Genomic DNA, 14,709 nt, shown 5'->3' with positions numbered 1-14,709 from the left:
AATTGCAGGATGATGTATTTTGAATACAGTGGTTAAAATATTTGAAAAATCAGTTCCACCTGTTCCCTCTTGCGTCTTTTTGAATATGGCTGCTAGAACATTTTAAATTACATATGTGGCTTGAATTCCGTGTCTGTTGGACGCTGGCCTAAATGTCTCCCTTTTCACATACACAAAGTATGTGTCTCCTCCGAGGAGCTCTGGCTTGCCCGCCTTGCTTCATTTGCTCTCACAGCCCTGGAAGGTGAAAATTCTTCCTCATCTCACAGATAAAAACGTACCTCCTGGTGAGATGGGAGACTGGCCAGAGATCATGGCATGGGGGGCGGGGGCAAGCATGATCCAGAACCAGACCTCTGGCCACGGTCAGGGCGTGTCCCGTCCTCCCCAGGGAGTCTGTCTGCCTGGTCTCCAAACCCAGTCTGCCAAGGCCTGCCATGACCCTGCCTGGAGTCCCTGCGGGAGGGGTCTGTGCCCCCAGGGCCATCGTGCTCTGACTCACACCTTAGGGAGCCACCAGACAGCTGGGGGAAGAGAGCAGGGCTGCGCCTCTGCTCAGCACCCCTCCCCTCCGCCCCTGCCCTCCCCTCGCTGCCCCAGGAGGGCAGGCTGGGGGAGGGCAGGCAGCTGCCCCTTGCCGGCCGGGTCCTGTCCCCATCAGGGTGACTGTTGACAGGACCACATCCCAGAGAATGATGGATACTTGTCCTCTCCCACAAGTCCTCAGACCTCAGAGCCAGAGGTGGCCCTGAAAGGTCTTTTCTCAGTAAATTACTGCATTTATTTAGCCCTTAAGGGACTGTGTACAGAGCCCACTGGGCTGCGGAGGTGGCCACGTCCACACCCTCCTGGACAGCCATTCATGCAGGACAGACTGCCCCCTCCACCGGAGATGACCTAAGCACAATCTGGTTCAAATCTCCACCTTTTGCCGTTTCTTCAAGTTTCAGAAGCACCTTTTCCATCTTTGTTACGGTACTGACAGTACATTTCACATGACTTGTAGCTAATTAGGATAGTGAAAAGCACCAGCTTAGGGGGGCGGTCCTCAAAGTCAGGATGCCTTTTATGGCCCCTGTCCCCCACTTTCTGGGTGTAAGCTAACAGCCACTCTCAACAGAGAGCCACTGTGAGCTGGGCATTGGGCTTGCAATAGCCCTTCAACTAGGATTCGGATGCCTTGTTCTCTAAATAGGGAAACTGATCCAGGAGGAGTGTCATGATGCCAGGAGATGGGGGAGGGAGCCGCTGCCTGCCAAGGGTCTTCCATAGAGAGCTGCCTGCGCAACGACGTGGGGGACACCCCAGCCCCCCATGGCCCACACTGGGATCGTTATGCAGACCAAGAAGGCAGGACGGTGCCCCTGGAAATACTGTGTTCATATAAGGCTGAGCTGTGTTTCCCGGGTGGTTCACTGGTGAAAGAATTTGCCTGCCAGAGACACGGGTTAGGTCCCTGACCCGGAGGGACCCAACACGTCCTGGAGTAACCGCTCTGGAGTACTGAGCCTGTGCTCTAGAGTCCGTGCTTCTCAACCAGAGAAGCCACTGCAAGGAGAAGCCCGCACTCGCTGCAACCAGAGAAAAGCCCGCAAGCAGCAGCGAGGACCCAGCACAGCCAAAATAAATAAGCTAAATTATGTATACATAAAATAAGGCTGAACTAGAGAAACTGGCAAATAGTTGGGGGAAATGTAAATAGTGGCAGATTTTATTTTCTTGGACTCCAAAATCATGGTGGACGATGACTACAGCCATGAAATTAAAAGACGCTTGCTCCTTGGAAGACAAACCATGACAAACCTAGACAGTGTGTTAAAAAGCAGAGACCGCACTTTGCCGACAAAGGTCTGCAAAGTCAGAGCTGTAGTTTTTCCAGTGGTCCTGTACGAATGTGAAAGGTTGACCATAAAGAAGGCTGAGTGCTAAAGAACTGATGCTTTTGAACTGTGGTGTTGGAGAAGACTTGAGAGTCGCTTGGACTGCAAGGAGATCCAACCAATCCATCCTAAAGGAGATCAGTTCTGGGTGTTCATTGAAAGGACTGATGTTGAAGCTGAAACTCCAATACTTTGGCCACCTGATGTGAAGAGCTGATTCCTTTGAAAAGACGATGTTGGGAAAGATTGACGGCAGGAGGAGAAGGGGACGACAGAGGATGAGATGGTTTGATAACATTACTGACTCAATGGACAAGAGTTTGAGCAAACTCCGGGAGATAGTGAAGGACAAGGAAGCCTGGTGTACTGAAGTCCATGGGGTCACAAAGAGTTGGACATGACTGAGCAACTGAACAACAGCCACAAGCGAAACTGGAACACTCCTACGCTTCTGGTGGACACACAAACTGGAACACTCCCACACTTCTGGTGGACACACAACATGGTGCAGCAGCTGTGGAAAACCATCTGGCATCTCCTCAAAAAGTTAAACATGGAGTCACCGTAGGCCCCAGCACTCCACTCCTGGGTGTGTGCCTAAAGGACTGATTACAGGCTCTCCAGATGTTCACAATAGGCGGCAGTATTCACAACAGGCAAAAGCTAGAAACAACCCCAGTGTCCAGCCACAGACAAGTGGACAGACAGACATGGTCTGTCCATCCAGTGGACTATTTACTCAGCCATAAAATGGAAGGCAGTGCTGATACAGGCTACAACGTGGATGACCCTTGAAAGGGTTATATTGAGTGAAAGAAGCCAGACCCGGGAGAATCGTAATACATGTTGCGCGATTCCACTTAAATGGAATGTCCTCAGAAGAGGCAAATGTGTAGAGACAGGAGATGAGGGGTTACCAGAGGTCTCTCTCCATTTGCCTCTTCTGGGGACCTTCAGGGCAGGGGTTGGGGGTGAAGATGGTGACCAGTGGATCCGGGATTTCCTCTTGGGGTGCTGAAGGCATTCTAGAATTAGAGGTGGTGACTTTGTAACATCACAAATGTATCAAGTGCCATGGGTGTGTACGCTTTAAGGGGTTCGTTTGATGGTATGTTAATTCCACCTCAGTATTAAAAACAATCAAAAATAAGCCTGGGCAAGGAGAGAAGCAGACAGCCAGGGCTGTGGAGCCGCAGGTTTTCTCTGTGCTGTGCAGCAGGGGCTCAGCAGCACCACCATTCACTCGTGTTGTTCTTGCGTTTCGAGTTTCAGGCAAGGCTGAGTCCTCTGATGCCCCAAGCCCCATCAGGCCAAAGAATGCTGAATGATGGGCAGGCTGGTCAGCCTTGGGGGCTGGGGGAGTGGGGAGGAGGCAGTGGGCAGGTCACCATCAGCTCCACACGTCCACCCCCTAAGGATAGACTCCAGAAGCCCTCTGGGGACCATTTGCTTTTTAAAAGGGACAGGCTTCTTATCGAAGCTCCTTTCAACCCCAGGTGAGAGTTTGCAAGTCTGCCTGCCCTTCCACCCCACCCCCCACCCCACCCCCGCTCCCCCACAGAGCAAATCCCCCCAGGCAGCCAAGACTGAAAACCAAACCGAGTTGGGGGGGGGGGGTTGCAGCCTGAACTCCCCAGAACCTGAACTCCCCAGATGCTCTCCCTCGGAGGGACTCATGGCTAATCCAGCTCCCTCCCTCGGGAGACCAGGCTCAGGAGGGTGTTTCGGAACCAAACTAGAGAAACCCTGGGCAACAACAAAGAAAGAAAGTTAAAGGTCTCACTGCTCAGCACTGTCCAAGGCCATGAGCCGTTGGCACACACTGTTGGGAGACGTGGTTAAAGAACGTGCAGCCTTCTGGGGCGGCTAGACACGTCCACACGCTTTGGTCCATGACTCCTCTACTGGGAGATTATTGCAGGAGGTGAATGGGGAGGTTCACGAGGACTTACATCTAAGCATCTCTGTCCACACCAGTGTTTATAAAGATGAGTACTCAGGAGCAGCCTCGGTGCCCATGAGGAGGGGATGGGGTCAGCAAACACACAGTGAGCTCCAAGGCCGACATTAACCCCACGTCCTCACCGCGTGTCTGTCCTAGCTTTTCCATCCACTGGCAGAATCATTCTCCCCTCTGGACTTTGCCTTCTTCACGACACGGTTTGATTTTCCGATTTTAAAATATGTGAGTTCCCAAGAATATTGAAAGAAATGAAAATATCTGATGATAAAATAGTAATGAGAACAACAGGATCTAAAATTATATAATAATTCAAGCTGTATTCTACGGAGAGAAGGACAGAGACACAAAATAACAGCAAAATATACAAGCAGTGATTCCCAGGATGGCAGGATTATTTAATAAATCACTCCTTAAGCACTTACATTTTTCATATAGTTTCTATAATAAATATTTTGTTTTATAACAGATGTGTTATAATACCTAGTTTTCAAAAGAAATAAATGCAAGTTTGTTTTTATTTTTTTAATGTTTTTTATTGTGGTAAAAATCACATAACATAAAACATACTGTTTTAGCCATATTTAATTGTACAGCTCTGTGGCACCAAGTACGTTCACTTTATTGTGCGACCGTCACCATCTCCATCTCCCAGATTTTTTACCTTCGTAAACTGAAACTCTGTCCCCATTAAACATTAAATCCCCACCCCCCCACCCCCAGCCCCAGCCCCAGCCCCTGGCATCTACCAACGTACTTTCTTAACCCTGTGAATTTGTCTGCTCTAGGTATTTCGCATAAGTGGAATCAAACTATGTTTGTCTTCACCTAGTATATATTGGAATGCATCTTCAAGGTTTAAGTTCATACATATCCTCGTATGCTCATTTTTAAGTCCCTGCCCACCGTGAACGAAAACGACTGGGAGGAGCACGCAGGAGGGGCATGTGTGTGTGCAGTCTCCGCCCCGGGACGCCCCGCGTGCAGGGCTGTCCTCCCAGGAGGCGGGTATGGGCTTGTGGAAACTCTGGTTCTGTGGGTCAGGAGACTGGGCTCTGGACCCAGTGCTAAGTTGCCCTGCCGTTTGCCAGACCTTCTCCGGAGCAGAGCCTCCCATGTGAGTTAGAGGTCAACACCCACTCTTTAAGGAATCCTTTCAGGGTTCCCGGGGGAGGGCCCGCACCAGGCCCCAGAACAATGGAGGGTGTGAGGCTGTTTATTGTTTGAAGTCAGCGGAATTAGCAGAGACTTCAGCTCACTCAATACCTAAAATCCAGCCACCCTCCAGAAACCCAGCCTTCTCCAAGTGACACAAATTGTTCTCAAATCTCTTATTAGCGATGCTCTTAACTGTTGAAAGATCACAGGCCATGGGGCAGACAAAGCCCAGAGACTCCGGAGGGCAGCGGTGGCAGCTTCCAGAACAGGCAGCCTCACAGGCTGCAGATGGGGCAGTGGGGGGGGGGGGGGGGAAGGGGGTTGGCGAGTGGTTCCCTGGGCATCTGGGGAGGACGTACAGCTCGGCCAATCGTGCTGAGATGCACGGGACACGACGAGCTGGACAGCTGACCGGCCTTGCCTCCTCTTGCCCTACAGTGGGGAGCACGCAGCCCATTTTATAGACATTTAAAACGAAATTATTTTATTGAAGAATAGCTGATTTACAGTGTGTGAATTTCTGTGTATAGCAAAGGAATTCAGTTATATATATATATATGTATATAATATCCTGTTTCAGATTTCCCATTGTGGTTTATCACAGAATATTGAATATCATTCCCTGGGCTCTACAGTAGGACCTTGTTGTTTATCCATCATGAAATAGTTTGTGTCTGCTAATCCCAAGCTCCCAGTCCTTCCCTCCTCTACCCTCCTCACCCTTGGCAACCACAAGTCCCATTTTACAGATTTTTTAAAAGAGGGTTCAGAAAGATGACAAAGCTCTGAAAAAGCATCACCCATTCATCCTTCGGCTTCCCAGGTGTCTCAGTGGTAAAGAATCCGCCTGCCAATGCAGGAGACGCGAGTTCAGTCCTTGAGTAGAGAAGATCCCCTGGAGAAGGAAATGGCAGCCCACTCCAGTATCCTTGCCTGGAAAAATCCCATGGACAGAGGAGGTTGGTAGGCTACAGTTCTTGGGGTCGCAAAGACTCGGCCACCACGTGATTGAATATCTGAGCACAGCACGGAGCATGCATCCACCTATTTAACGATACTTGCTGAAGCTGTATGTTGGGCACTGTTCTAGGTGCTGAGGATATGATGTCAAACCCAATAGACAAAAATAGTTGACGTCAAGGAGCTTACATTTTCTGGGTGAGTGCAAACTCAAGACATGATGTCAGGCGGTGTTGAGTAACAGGCAGGAAGGAGGTGAGGGTCAGAGGCGGAGAGCTGAGGGGACAGGTTGGCCAACATGGTGTGTGCTCCTCTCGCATCCCTCTTGTGTGTGAATTTCGTGGGTGGGCTGCTTCGGCGTTGTTTTCTGGTGGTGACTCTCTGTAGCTATGCCGGCTGTCTAAGAAAAAATTATTTTTGACCAAAGCCCGATAATAATAATAACTCCTACCTCTTGGGTACCTGGAGAAACTGGGGAAGCTGATGATTAACAGCCCTTCAGGCTGACCGTCTGGGATCAGAGATCAGCTCCAAGTGTGACCTTAGTTAAATTTCATAACTGCTCTGTGCCTCAGTATCTGCATCTGAAAAATGGGTTCACAGTGGTACATCTCTCCTCTGGTTGGTGAGAAGATGTTTATAGACAGGAGCCCTGCCTGCGCTCTTTGCTTTTTTGTTGTGATGACTTTGGAACGCTATGGAAAACTCTGGGCTGGTCTTTCATGAATGTAGAGTGTTGCCTTGTGTAACCCTCCCAGAGCTGAGATTTCCCGATTGATGGGACCCAGAAGGTGTGTGGGATTCCTCCTTTGGATTCACAGAGAGGTGGGATCCAGCTCCTGGACTCCAGGGCTACTGGAAGCTCAGCTCCACAGGAACCACAGTGTGTCTGTCCCCCTGCCGTCTCGTAGAGAAACCAGAGCTCAGAGTCCTCCCTGTCCCAGAGTCAGAATGTCAGAGAGTCCCTGAGCCAGCCAGTGGTCCCGCTGTGTGTCCAAGCCTGCCCCACTTTCCTTGTGCCTCAGCCTCAAGGTTTTTCCCAGCAAAGACTGGCTTGGTATTTCCAGAAAACATTCTTCTCTTCCTTAAGAATAGAGCCCAGTTTATCACAAACCAGAAGCTCAGGGGTCAGGCCCTGGAAAGTATGCAGGAGGGGTTGGTGGTCTTACTTTTGGTGGTGGAAGGGGGTAGAGGCAGCACACCCATAGGCCCGCTCTTGCTTTATGGGAGAGAAACTGGGCTTGAGAAAGGAAAAGTGACTCAGACTCACAGAGAGGGGCAGGGCTGGCTGGGGCTGCATCTCAGAAATTCTCCTAAATAACAGAGTTCCATCTTGCAACTCGGTATTGCCCGCCTGGCTCCCCAACCCTGACTACCTGTGGTGCCAGACCACCTGGGTTCATATCTGACCTCTGTGCCTCACTTACCCCATCTGTAAAATGGACACAAGAGTGATGCCTGCACGGCAGGGTCATCGCCACAGTGAACTGAATGAAGCCACGTGAGATTTCCCAAACAGTGCCTGACTTGCCAGATATTCTGTGTTAATATTCATTAATGGTTGTTGTTGTTCAGTCGCTAAGCCATGTCTGATTCTTTGCAACCCCATGGACTGCAACACACCAGGCTTCCCTGTCCTTCACTGTCTCCCCGAGTTTCCGCAAATTCACGTCCATTGAGTCAGTGATGAGTTGCAATTTACAAAGCAGTGAGGGGCAGTGAGACATCAGAATTACTTCAAACAAATAACTGGAATGTATGCTTCAAAGTCATCAAGACTTAATCATTTTTTTAAGATTTTAGAAGTTTTGTCAGAACTGTTTTCAGAAGACATTTTTGTATTCTGTTTTGTCGATGCGTTTACTAAGAAAGAGAAAGCTGTGTGCCAAGACCAGGGATTCTTGTGCAAGTCAGAGTCTCGGCTCAGAAACTGTTCAGAGCCGTCCAGTTCCTTCTCTTGGTTTTGCCAGTGGGGTGGGGGTGGACAGAGAGGCCGAGGGGTGGGGGTGGGGGTTCACACAGGTGAACGAGGAAGGGGCTCCTTCACGGTCCTTCAGGCAGACCACCTCAGGGGACCGAGCAGAGTCAGAGCACCCAGTGCATCTACCTCACCAGGCCTCAACCCGAGTGTCTGACCGATGGAGGTGATGCTTCTGTATAGATGAGGTGGCCCCTGGACCACTGCAGGCTTTCACCCAATGTGGGTGCAGGCTAAGGACAGACAGACCTCTGAAGTCCCCAGCATGCCAAGTGCAAGCTCATGAAGGAAGTTAGAGTGTATAAACTGAGGCTCCGATCAAGGGTCTCAGCCCCTGACCATCCGCCTGACCGCCTGGGAGCAGGTAGAACGTGCTGAAGCCGGATTCCACTCCCGGCGCAACCCCCTCCGAGTCTCTGGGGTGGGGTCGGGCATATGTACCATCAGAGCTCTCGGGGACCAGAAAGGACAGGCAGGGCTGGGACCAGCAGGAGATAGAGTCTCTGGGGCAGACATGAGCCAAATGGATGAAGGGGAGAAAGATGCGAGACCCCTGCCGCCTGCCCCTAGCTCCCCTTCCCCCGGCCTCTCTCATCTCCACCTCCTGCCCTCCCTGCTTATCTTCAGCTTCTCAGCTGCCGCTCCGCAGTTCTCCGCGGCTTTCTCCTCCTGTCCATCTGTCCCCCCTCCCCCACCAGTCTCCTCTCTCCTCCTGTGTCCCAGGCCGGCCACACAGCCGGACCTGCGATACCGCCTCCTTCCTGGCCTTTGGTCCAGGCTTTGATGCCAGAGGTGTAAGGTTGCTGCAGCCTCGGAGGGAATGGGAACTAGGCTCCCGAGGAGTTGCTTTTACTGGGTCACCGACCAAAGCAGCAGCAGCGTGGGAGGCTTTGCTAAAGCAGCGAGTGCCTGGAATCCCCCTCCTTGGGGCATGTGAGAACACAGGCGGCCTTGCCTGCCCCACCAGGGCTTCCAGACCACGCTGAGAACCTCCGTCCCAAGACATGTTCAGCCGGACCCTCTGTCCAAGCCGGACAAGGACCTAGGAGGTTCAGTGCAGTCCCACTGGGCTGCAGGATGCACGGTGGTTTGAAGCGTCTGCTAAGAAGTGGGGCAACAATGCCTGCCCAAGAGTGATGGAGGTAACATGGGGAGACGCCCCCGGGAGCTGCAGGGGCCATGGGTCTCTCCCCGTCCCCCTTAGTGCTTCCCCGGTCGCGCGCAGGACGTGGACACTTGCTGCTGCCCGCACCGCTGTCCGGCACTGCTCCACAGGAAGGAACCAGGCTGGGTATTGAAGTGGGTACGAGCTAGAAGGCACACTGTTCATTGTCTGTGTTGGGAAAGGGGAGACAATTTCCCAGCAAGGGCCTGGGGCAGATGAAGTCTTAGGAGGGGAATCTGCGGAGCTTGCGTGGCTTGAAGACGAGACGTGGCTGAAATGCAGGAGATAAAGCAGAGCGGGGCTGTTGGTCACTGGGTCTGGGTGCTGAGTCAGTTGACAGCAAAAACAAAGTGAATAAAATTCCCAACCTGCATTTTCAAAGCACCTTTCAGTCCCCCCTGCTGTGGGCTGGATGCTCTAAGCCCACTTTGTTTTCTTTCTTATTTTCTTATTATTTTAATTATTTGTGTTTCTCCGCTGTGTCGAATGGCATGTGGGATCTTAGTCCACAGACAAGGGATCAAACCCGAGTCCCCTGCAGTGAAAGCACAGAGTTTTAACCACTGCACCACCAGGGAAGTCCCTCTGAGACCGCATTTAGGGGCGAAGCAAGAAAAGCCCTTAGTGATTCCAGGACCCGAGTTCACATGCATGCTGCGCAGCCACTTTCTCAGGGCTGCTCCGAGCTGCTTCTCAGGGGTCCCTGGAAGGGCTTTAGGAGGACACGGTGACCCTTAAGCGGGGCGAAGAGTCACAGTGCTAGGATGTGCCCCAGCCTTTTCACAGAAGGGGAAAATGCGGCCCAAAAATAAAGACGGGCTCCTGGTCATGCAGAGAGTGGGGGCACAGGCCCCATCGCCATCTCTCTGACCCCCCGAGAGACCCCCAACCCCGGCTCCCAGGTGGCAGGCACACACACACACACACACCCCTCTGGTAGTGGGAACGCACAAATGCCTGAGACGCCACCGGGTGTGCGGAAGGGGTGGGATCTTATATTCCAAATGATTTTTTTTCTTTTGAATGTAGACATCTGGCGTCCTATAAATAAAATTGAAAATGTAAATATTGTAAAACTCATTAGAGAGTGGTTTTCAGTTTGCTGAGAGCACGGGTCAGCTGCGACCCCACTGCAAAGTGGTGGGAAAGCCACCCCACACGCCGGCGTTCCCAGCACCGCACGTCGTCCCAGTATCCCCCGGCTGGCCAAGCGGAGCTGAGCCTGACGAATAAACATTAAAACGTGGGTCGGTTGTCTCCTATTTATTAACTAGTTTTCAAGAACTACCTAAAAACCTTTCTGCTTTCATTTAATACACAGGAAAAAAAATACTTCATGAAGGGAGAATATCACATTTTCTGTCATAAGAACGTGGGTTCCGGTGCACACTGGTCGAGCCCCAAGACGTGCACTCGGCCAGATTCCTAATATCAGGTTTACAGCACTCTTCAAAAGACGTTTTCTGTCCGAGACACATTAAACAAGCTTTATTTAATAACACTCGATTTGACTTATCCAATTTAAACATTTGCTCTGATCAGCGACCATTTGATCCTGCCTTCGTTTCGGGCGGCAGAATAATTTCTCTGGGTTATTTTTCTTTGGTGCAAGGTTGATCCCAGAGGCAGAATGACTCCTCTCGAATTCTCTGTGTTTCTCTAATTCGTGCTGCAAGTGGAAAGGGATAGAGCCATAAAAAGCCTGTGCTGAAGGCTGCTTTTATAATGTTTACGTTGCTCGTCCTCACGTCTGTCTGGCTAAAGACAGGCGATATCATTTAAAAGACCCCTCCTAGCCCGACAATTAGGAGAGACCTTTTTCTTAACTTGGAGCATCAGAACGTAAAGAAATTCTCAACTTGGTGATTTTGCAGGAATATATTTTGCCATCTACCATCTACTCGCCCCTACTCAGGGATTTTTGTAACAGTGGTGTATACCAACCGAATGGTCATCCATTAAAAGTCAAGGAATTTAAGACAGTGATGGGGGAGAGAGAGTTTACTATCTTAATTCACTCTGTTTTAAAAGAGGAAATGCTGCTTTGATTCTACTGTCTCAGGGGTTATTTCATATAGCTCTTTAGATTACTGCTATTACTCCTGTTATGATTTTACTATCATGATATTAAAGCACAAACCGTCTTGTTTTAGGGTTCATCTTTGCATGCCGCCCTCTACAAATACCCAGCTCAAAGCCAGTAGCCCCGACTCCCACCTGTAGGTATGGTAAAGTCATTCATAAGGACAGAAGCCTCTGACAGCTCCACTCCCCCAGAGCAGCACAGGGTAAGTTGGCCAGCAGGGAGGGTGGGAGCCCCCCTGGCCGTTATCTGAGCGACCTCTGGGCAGGCATCTGCTCCCAGGCTGGGAGGGGGTCTTTGTCAGTGAAAGGAGCGTTTGCAGGGCCGGCCAGCGCCTGGTTTATGGACCTGGCCGGTGGGAGGGTGCACCCCGCCCAGCCTGCATCCAGGCCTGAAGTGTTTACCCCTGGGGTGATTTACATCACCCAGGTGTTCATTCGGGAAACATCTCGGCTCCGAGCTGACACGGTGATTGCCCTGGAGTTGCAGACTTCGGCATTCTTCTGTTCATAACGGTCTGGGGGCCAAAAAGATTTTTTAAAACAGAAAGTCCTGGCCCAGGGTGGTTTGCGTCCTGGGGCTTTCACACAGGAGGGCCGAGGGACATCTGAGCCTGGTGCCCCTCGCCCTTCCCCGGGTGGAGGAAATTACCATTGCCCAGACTGCGGCCCTCCTCACCCTCCTGCAGACCCCTGTCCTCCGCAGACCGCTCTGGCCTTTCTGTCTGCAGACACACCGCGCCAGGCTTCCCCATGGCTATGTCAGCATCCCGGGGCTCCCCAAGCCGAAAGTGTTCTCCTCAGTCAAGATGCGGGAGATGCGGGTCTCTGGGAACACAGATGTGTCCTGGAGAAAGACTGGGGCTGGTGTGCGTTTGTTCCACACGGATCCATCTCTGCTGGTGCTGACGTTTTGAAGACTCGCTCTGTAGGCACCCCTTTCACACCAGAAGCCTTTTCTGTGCTTGCTGCTCACATTTTGAGGCAGGTGGTGCCGTCGCCGTTTTGACCTATGTTTGCACTGAGGGTTCCTAACGCCTGTACTAGGGTAGCCTTGTACCATCCGAACACCAAATTAAAATAAGCCCCGAGGAATCGAGATTTTGTTTGCTTGTCAAAAGCACATACTTAAAATGTTGTTTTATCGAACCCATCCCACCCCTATTTTGAAAGAGTTGGGGCATATATTACATATCCGTTTTTACACTTGTATCCATTATTTCTCCAGCCATTGCTGATAACTGATGAGGAAGAAAATAAGTGTATTTCTGCCACATGGAAATATATATTTGTGTAGGAGACAGGCAAGGACAATTATAGGGAAATTGAGAATGCTTCTTGTCTTTGTTTTCATTTTTACAAATACCTCTTTCACTGGTCCAGAGAGCGCTCAGTTGATTCTTAGAGCTGGTCTCAGTTCAGCTGTTTCTCTCTCTCCTTGACGGCGTGTCTCCCAAATCCATCATTTTGCCTCTTTATACAACCTGCAGATAGAAAGCATTTGGTCAAACGCTGGGGGCCATCAGATCTGGGTTAGCAAGCGATAGGATTCCTTCTGCCCTGACCTCTATGTTTAAGAGTCTTTTTAGCCAGTGATCTGAGTACTAACAAATTCACAGAAGCACTCACATTTCTCCCATCTGTACCCATTTCTTCTAAATTATAGATACGTAAACCTCCCCAACATAGAAAAAGATCACTGATGTGCTGTGCTAACCTGGGAGACATTTTCACCACCAGCAACTGTTTAAAATTCCTACCCCTGGAGTGAGGGGAAAAAAAAAATCCATCAATAAAACCAACTTTGATTTCCAAACGTCAGGCTAAATGACCACGGACCCGCTTGAGAAAAGGTTGTTCTCTGTGACGGTTCACAGCCTAATATTGAGAACAGTGGAAAATATCACACTCATGAGAAAAAGAGCCAATGTGTAAAAGAACTAATTTTGCCGTCGTTATGGATCTCTTGATGGCGTGCATTTGTGAATCTCTGTTCTGAATCTAAGATGCCTCAGCACACGCCTGTTTGTGAATATGGGCGCATGGAAAGATGTATGTCCACAGTCTGTCTTAACAAACTGCCTGAGAACGCTGAATTCTGCACACACTCTGCATGGCACCAATGCCACTAAGAGAACAATGTCACCAAACTACCAAACTCATTTATTTTAAACTCCGCTGGAACAGCTCCCCCAAAGCAGGTGACTATCGAAAGAATTTTTTTGTAAATTCTAAATAACAAGAGAGATAAAACTAAATGTCATTCTATGAAGTCTGAACGTTAAAATGTTAAGAGAGAGTTAACCAGGGTCTGGTAAATGGCTAAACAGATTAGTAGCCTTACTTTTTAACATATAAACATCTGAAACCCGTTTCCTGTTTAAGAAGAAGGAGAAAAAAAAAAGTCTAGGTGGATGACCTCGGGCACTTTTTTTTGATTAACAAATGTGAATTGTACATCATGGTGGAAAAAAAAAAATGGCCCACGCTTGGTGGTCTTTCTCCAGTCTGTATACGGGAGAGAGAGAGAAAAAATACAAAAATAAACGTTACCTTCTCACTTTCCGGGTGGGCAATGCCATTTCTGCAGTGGCGTCCAGGGCTCTGGCAAATGTTAAGGCTGTCACTGCGGACGGAATCCCTGTGGTCTGCGAGCCTCCGGAGAGTCCGAAGAAAAACATTCTCCGCATACTTGCTGGCGGGTCCTATCTCCAGGCCCTGGCCCGGCCCTGCAGGCTCGTGTCACCGGGCCGGCCGCTGGGACATGCTCATCTGACCCCGCGCCTCCCTCACGGCCGGACCTGCAGCGGGGTGCCAGCCGGACCGGTTCACTGCTGCAACCCAGAGGACACACAGAGTGGAGTCTCAGCCTCCAGGACCAAGCGCCAGCTGCAGTCTGTTCAGCCGAAAAGAGCTTAGCGGTTCTGACACATTCTGACAAGATACATTTTATAGGGTTTGTGCTAAAATTTGATATTGGAAGTTGGGATTCCAATTTTATGTCTCGGATAATAACAATAGCAGCTGGGACCTTTAAGAAATGTGTGTATTCTTCCCATTAAGAGTCACATAATAAAAACTATTTATGTCAAACACCTTATAAGGGAAAGATTTAGCCTGAATGTCAATATAACATATAATACTTTTTTATATTCAGATTAAAAAAAAATCTGGGAAAAAAAATCCGTTATCAATGTTACCTATTAGTTTTGACTTGGAAACGGTAGATATGTGATGGTTTTAAAAATCTAAGGTTGGCATCTTCTTGCGTTAATTTGCAAATTCATTGAAGTGCCTCTTTTTGGTATTATTTCTGTACATATTAGAAGGAAAAAAAAACCAACAAATACTGATACATCTTTTTTTTCTTCAAGTCCTTCTGATGAAAAGACACAAAAGAAGGGTACAGTTTTATGTGGCTTGATTTGATTTTGATAATTTCCAAGCCTGCAATAAAAAGAGTCACTGGCCCTTAATCATCAGTGCTGCTTTTGTTCTCGGAGAGCAGCTGTGGCTTCGGGTCCAA

General features: G+C 49.6%; 1 long non-coding RNA gene across 1 annotated transcript; it reads right to left on the bottom strand.

Moving 5' to 3' along the window:
• Positions 10,350-14,204, bottom strand: LOC108637959. The gene is made up of 3 exons (XR_001919433.1): positions 13,737-14,204; positions 12,550-12,667; positions 10,350-10,770 (listed from the first exon to the last, which is right to left on the bottom strand). It is a non-coding gene; the product is annotated as an uncharacterized LOC108637959 (long non-coding RNA).

This window comes from Capra hircus, chromosome 18 (assembly GCF_001704415.2).
Source record: "Capra hircus breed San Clemente chromosome 18, ASM170441v1, whole genome shotgun sequence".
NCBI classification, from domain to species: domain Eukaryota; kingdom Metazoa; phylum Chordata; class Mammalia; order Artiodactyla; family Bovidae; genus Capra; species Capra hircus.
The sequence above is the reverse complement of the archived record's forward strand: the minus strand, read 5'-3'. Positions and strand labels throughout refer to the sequence as shown.